Source organism: Tyto alba, unplaced genomic scaffold (genome assembly GCF_018691265.1).
Source record: "Tyto alba isolate M040663 unplaced genomic scaffold, T.alba_DEE_v4.0 Super-Scaffold_2, whole genome shotgun sequence".
Taxonomy (NCBI): domain Eukaryota; kingdom Metazoa; phylum Chordata; class Aves; order Strigiformes; family Tytonidae; genus Tyto; species Tyto alba.
In genome coordinates this window covers 67,242,861-67,250,191 of record NW_024881282.1, presented here as the reverse complement: position 1 = coordinate 67,250,191, position 7,331 = coordinate 67,242,861, and positions in this window count along the sequence as shown.

Below are 7,331 nucleotides of genomic sequence, written 5' to 3'. Positions count from 1 at the left end.
AACCAACAAAAACAAAAACCGAAACCAAAACAGCAGAATTCTCTATCACAGGAAACTAGGTTGAGAATAATGCAAATAACAAAATGGCACAAGAGAAACATTGAAGAAAACTTTCTTCTGCATTGCAGAAAAGAACAGATACATTTGCTTTAAGTTCTTTAAAAGTATGCTACATGTTGCCTGCTTACTTTGCATTGTCAGAGTTGTGTATCTATGTTAACTAATTAAAGGGCTGTAGGGCTGGACCATAGACATGTTATGTTGCTCCCTATTCTGACACTATGAGACCAGAAGAGAGTGAGTTTCTGCTTTTTATGCAGAAACCAAATACACAGGAAACCTTACAGAGAGCTTTGATTCTATCTTTAACATAAGGGGCTTATTGAGACAATCATACATATAGGTACCATGTCCTTGGTTAGGATAACTGTCATCTTCCCTGAAGCTGATGTGATCCACCTCCTTCTGAAGCTCTCATAAGGTTAAATACATCTATACTTTCTCTAATGTGGTCTTATGATTCTCTGTTACATGTGCCATGAACTTTGACATTCATTTTATGCAGTGTACCGAATTCGATTTTAAGTTACTTCCATGTATGTTTAAACATTCTTGGACTTTCTGATTTGGTTTTATTTTTCTCACTACCTACTGATCTGTAGGTGGTAAGGATATAGTATCACCTGTATTTGTAGAGCTTTCATAAATATATACCATTACCTGCATACCCCATTTATAGAGGTAAAGTTGGCAGTAGTTTCATGATTTACTAACAGGCCAATCTCATTGCACCAGTGGGGGCAGATATCAGATCTCATAACATATTCATAGAGTGGCTTTTATGAGGTATCCCAAGAAAAAGGATAATTTGCTCTCCAATGATTACATGGGGAACTTGAATATTCTACAGAACTGAATCTAGTCATATAATTTAGGATGGACCATTTTCTAACCCATTTTTTAAATGTCATGCTTTGGAACCATATAATTTCTTCAATTAAATGTGAGGTTTGTAATTTACAAGATCTAGGCTCTAAGAATAGTTTTCACCATTTCAGAGAGTTAAAGCCTAGGACACCTGGACATTTTAATGATTATTTCTTGTGTATCACTGGCTATAAAGTGATGCAGGTTTTACCTTGATTAAAGCCTGTTAAGACAGCTTTTAGATTCCACCCTAGATGGAGAAAATCAGAGACCATGAAATCACCATTTGGAATAAGATACAGCCAAACAATCCAAACAAATGATCCAAGTCTGGCACTGAAAAGCTGATTGATCTGACAATCTGAATTTAAGGAAAAAAATGTTTCCAATCCCAGATTGGAATCTCAGTGTGATCATAACATGCTGAGTCACTCAAGGGAACAAAATGCTTGAGATAAGGTTGTCTACTCTCCCTGTGAGCTTTAGGATAGTTTATCTGGTCTCAAACCTATAAAGTTTCAAATAAAGAAACAAAGAGAAAAAGAAGGAAAGAAAATCAGCTTACTTCAAGTCAGTTCTGAAGGCAAAGAAGGAAAAAATAACCCTGACTTCTACAAGAAATTAGCTGAAACAATGAAATATAAGATTTGATTATACCCATTGTCTAGTTGCAGAGCTGTAAATGATACAAAGTTCACTGACAACACAGGTGATCATATACTCTCTGGGGATCACGTAGAGAAGCTCTAAGAGGAATACTTGCACGTTCACAGAGGCAAATGATTGAAAGAACTACCAGGAGTACAAAAACCAATTCTAACCCCATGTACTGGATAAATATTTTAACTCAAACTTAGAGTCCTCTATTTCTTGGGGAAAAAAAAAAAAAAAAAAGTATAAATATAGTTTTAAATAGTTCACAGTGGAATGCCTTTCCATCCACTTCAATGAGAAGCAGTACAAATCTACATGAAGAACAGAGTTATGATTTTAGGAAGGATGAAATTAGTAATATGTTATTTTTACTTTCTAACTATTCCCACAAATGTCAGTGAAGGCAATGATCACCCAGTATACGTTAGTAATTTATCCTCAGCATTTGTTATTCTGTTGCCAGTATGTAATTATCAAACTCTTTCAATTAAGATTTTCTATATTTATTGAGATCATATGAGTAAGTACTAAAAAGAGCATAACCAAAAATCAGCCACTTAAGGATCCCCAGTAAGAATGTCCCTGCTCATTATTACCTCCTCTGTAACAATTATATTTTGAGATATGTCAATGAGACCATTTTCAGTCCCTCTGATATATGACTGATTAATTCCGTAATGCAATCTTATTAATCAAAATGTTATATAGAATTAAAATGACTTAGAGAAAAAGGTGTGTCAAAGCAATAAAATTACTTTTATCAATGTGTTATTCTGTCAAAAAAAACCCCACCAGAAAAACAGTGTCTTTGCTTAATGAGACCTACTTTCCATGAAACCATTATGTCTGTCAATTACTTATATATTCATCCTTTAAATCTTTATTGGTAGAGTGCCAAAATAGCCATTTGCTTATTTTGCACAGGAGTAAAACCAAACTGTTGTCCTCTGTTTATCCTTTTTTATCTTTTTATAGGATTAAGCATATGTTACTAGGTTTTAATCCCTTAACATTGCTCCAGTTTCCTAAGTCTTGTTTAAACTGTGTTGAGCAAAGAGCTCCCAAGGTAATTCCCTTATGATTCTTGACTAAATTATCAGGGATTTTTGACTTAACAAGGTGTAATCTTAACAGATACTGTATTGCTTCTTCCTTATTTACATCAGTATATTGTATAAATGCATCCTTCTCATTTTGTCTGAAAACAGAAATCATCATGTAACTTGTGGGCCTTTCCTATTCTGTTTTTCCAGTGACTTCTGACTTCTGTCACTGAAAAAATTTTAGTGCTGTATTTACCATTTTATTAATAACAGAAACAAAAGAGAGAAGAAGGGTAAAAGGACAAATTGGGAATTTCTGATTTGAGTTCAACCCTGAGTAACATTACTTCTAAGATTTGAGGATAATTTAGGATTTAGAATATTGAGTTGGAGATTAAAAATGTCATTCATTAATGACAGTCAGCATGATTTTATGAAAGGTAATTTTTGTCTTTTTTGGTTTCCTAGAACAGATATCAATACTGAGGAAGTTCTATAGTAACAAATCAGAAGTAGGCAAACCTCATTTGACCTAAGGTATCCCTTATACACTGCTATTAAGGTCTTCCCCATTAAGACTCTAGTTACCCTGTCAAGTATAACTAGCAAATGAAAAGTAAAAGGCATCTATAGAGAATGAGTCATAGCACACGTATCATTTTCTGGTGGTGTCAACCTTATGCTGTACGGTACCGCAAGTTTCTAACACAGGTGACCTAGGTACCAAAAATTATGTCAGTCAGAAAGTATGTGGAGCACAAATAGGACATCTATATCAGATGGGTATTGTATAGCATATGTTAGCACAGATCTTTTAAATATCACAAATAATCACCAAAGAAGAAACTAGATTTTTTTAGTTTAACCACTGAAAAGAAATATATATATATATATATATATATATATATAAAAATAAATAATATTACATAATACTAACTTGAATAAGGTATGCATGGAGCTTGATGTGATGCTTTCAAATATTTTTATTATTTTGAAATGCAATGCATTTTCATAAAAAGTCAACTTGTATTAATCAAACCAACATTAACAAAAAATAAATCCATAAAAAAGTGTTGTCTGATTTGTTTTAAGTCAATCAATGAGTTTTATGTTTTGCATAATGAAGATTCTCATTCATTCAGGCACCTTTTCAAGCATATTTGGTAGTATAATTTTCTATTCCTGAAGGACTTTAGGGCCTTCAACATGTTTTATGCCATCTGTTGCATATAATATGATGTTCCTGCCTAAATCCTTCTTGATATTTATTTATTGTTTGAAACTACCATTTATGAATGTATTAAATTTATTTTCTAAAACTAGGATTATTGTATAAAATGTGTGGAGTACTAAAAAATGAAATGGTAAGTATGATAATACTTTTGATTTGTGATACTAAGAGCAGAAGATGAAAATGGGAAATAAATGTGGACAAGGTATCATACATATTTTAGTTTTATAACATAAAAGGAATATCAGATTCAGATTGCTTTTATAATTGCAACAGTATTTATTATTTTGCACTATGGAAAGATTACCACATGATTTCAACATGTCTTGGAAGGTATCATATTTTCTTTTAGTTTTGTATGTCTCTATATAAACAGGTAATAAGACTTCTTTGTTTGCAGCTCAATAGACTTTAAAACATTTGGGAAAGAAGTGGGATTCCTATGAACAGCTTCAGATCTTGGTTGATCAACAGAGGAAACTGAGCACTAGCAGTAACTATGGAATGATCTTTTTTCCTGTCTGCTTTTTGCTTTCTGTAGAAGGAAAATGTATTAAGCCATAGAATTAAAACTGAGTGTCTAGACTTCAGATACTAAAGGGCATTTAGATAGTGAATGATAAACCTGAGGGCCTCAGATTCAGCTTCTAGAACTTAATTCAGTTCTGTAGTAAGAATTAAAAAAAAAAAAAAGAAAAGAAAAAGGTCTGTTATTAGTTGTAATAGTTGGATTTAACTGACTGACAATTAATAAAATATTGTATTTTTGTTACCTGTTCTTCACTTAACTTCCCATTTTGTTCAAATAAAGCTATGATATCTGTGTGTATCAAGTTACATAGGTCACAGAAAATAATGATTTAATCTAAATCAAAGTATAGTACACTGCTCTCTGCAGAGTATGTTCACTCTTCTATCAATACAAATCATACTGTGCCCTCTGCTTTCCACTGGCATGTCCTTGAGTAGTTTGTAGATTTGCTTAAATGTGACTTAGTCAAAGCTTTTTAATACAGTTGTAAAACAATACAAATTTTTAAGACTATTAGCCATAACAACATTATTTTGCTGCATCTGCAAACAGATTAAATGAAGAATAGATGCAGAAGTCTTTAACATATCAACTAATGCAAGTGAAGTTGGTTACCTAATGGTGATTAGATATAGGCAGATAATTAATCTGTTATTCTTAATTCAACTTGTCTATCTGGCTCATGTAGATACATGTCATAATTATTAATTAGCAAACATAAAAATCACTAATTGACATCATCTCCACAATTTGAAAAATAAGACTTAAATTCAGACTACCTAGTGCATTTTAGGATGGTGTAACAAGAATATCAAATCTATCATGTGATCATCTCAGCCCTGGTCTCTGTGCAGTGCCAAGTAGTCTGTAGTGTTGCACTAAATTCTAGATCTGTCTGTATGCTTGTTGGCCACTCTCTGCATAAGAAAATATAGTAGCAGGATAAAGATATCTAGTGGTAGAGTGAAATCTTTTGTGTATCCCCAGACCATGGAGTAGAAAGAGATGGGAAGACCACTAACAGATCCTTAACAGTAATTATTGCATTGAGTGAAGCCTGAATGAGAACAGGTAAGGATTTTGAGACTTGTGAGAGTACATAAAGAAGTACTTCATCATCTGATGGGAAAGAAAAACAGAAAAGAGATGAAGCTTAAAATATGTTTAATTACTCAAATATAAGTATTTTTTGCAGTGTCATAGAGCTCAGCTCAGTTTATATGACAAGCTGTGTCATTCATTTTTCAAATGATCAAAATCAGTTTCTGCCATGACAAAAAAAAAAAATTCTTAAGAGCTACTTTGAAGTCGCTGTGTATAACTTGTAAAGGAAATTTCACTGAGTATCTTTGTAGCTAGTTACCATTTTAATCTTAGAAAACATTAATATTCCATTACTTGAATCACATTTAAAAATGGGAAACCATATAATTCTGTGAAGCTGTTAGCTTCAATTGTTAGCTGTTTTATCAAAAATAATCACCTTACTTGATTTTATTTAACATATAATATAGCATATTCAAAATATACCTTTTAGTGTCATCACATTGAAGAAAAAAAGTGACTAGAGTATTTATGAGATCAGTTCTTCTTTCCTTACTCAGACAAAATTTGCATTGATTTTCAAAGGAGAACTGCAAAAGAAGAAATGTTGGTTTAGGCTAAGCAACAATGCGTTACATAGTCAGACATACTAGGGCAGGTACATACATTGTTTCAGTCATTACCAGGAGGAACTAATATATAGATATGTCTGGAGTGATGAAAAACCCTTATGTAACTAATGTTTCCTTCCATGGCTCTGATGAGCAGAGACACTTGGACTGCACCTTTCCTCCTTTGGTGTGCCCACCTAGATCTTATTCTACTTTGTATATCAATTCCAGTTGAAATATCTGTTATTATTCCTATAAGGATGTGCAGCAATTAAAAAGAAAAAAATTAGAAATAAATATATATTTTTAAGAGCTTTAGAGTTAATTAAAATAATTTCCCTATTGACCCTTTCAGATAATGTTATTAATCCTTTCAGACATACTGAATTTCATGCAAATACTTCCATGCAGGTGAAATGGAAGTGAAAACCAATCCCAAGATTATCTCCTCAAGGTACATTTCCTAGTACCTTACTTAATTAAGAATGTTATCCTAAATGAATCTAATGTTATTAACGCATCTAAAATTTCCTGCTTAGAGAACATTAATTAAGTAATTCTAATGTTTAAGCATTAAATCTTGAATGGGACAGGCAGAGGACACAAAGTGGTCTTGTGGTGGTTCCTTTATCACAGCACTACAGGACTCATCAGTGTAAGTACATGTCTGAGAGTTGTCGTAGGACTTTGCATGTTTCTTTTCAAGGACATGTGTGTTGACAATGAGAGCTGAAACAGGGGTCTAGTATTCAGGGTGTAGAACCCAGTATATTATTTGCTACTGCTTGTATTAGAAAAACTGGAGGTAGGCATGTATTATGAGTAACTTTTCCAAAATGATTGCAGAAATCAAAATTGTATTCTCTATTACAATTATTTACTTAGAAATTGGAGAAAACCCATCACTAGTATCAAGGTGAAAATTATTTTTATTTAAATATATAAAAATATTACACTTATTGAACTAACATATAGAGTTAACAATAAGTATACTGTTAAATAGGTAAGACATGTATTCCTTAAATTGCTTCAGAAAGTCCAAGAAGAATGTAGTGTCACAGAAACTTCATTTTGTGTTATATATCAGTTTTGAAAATATGCAGTATTAACCAATAAAAATGTGATCAGCTCAGTTTCAATATACACTGATAGACATCAAACCTTAAGTCAAGATACATGCAAACTACAGATACAATCAAGCAAAAAATAATAACAAGAATGAAAAGGCATGTCTTACAATAATCGTATACTACATGATTACTGTGACAACTTCAGGTTTCTCATTTCAA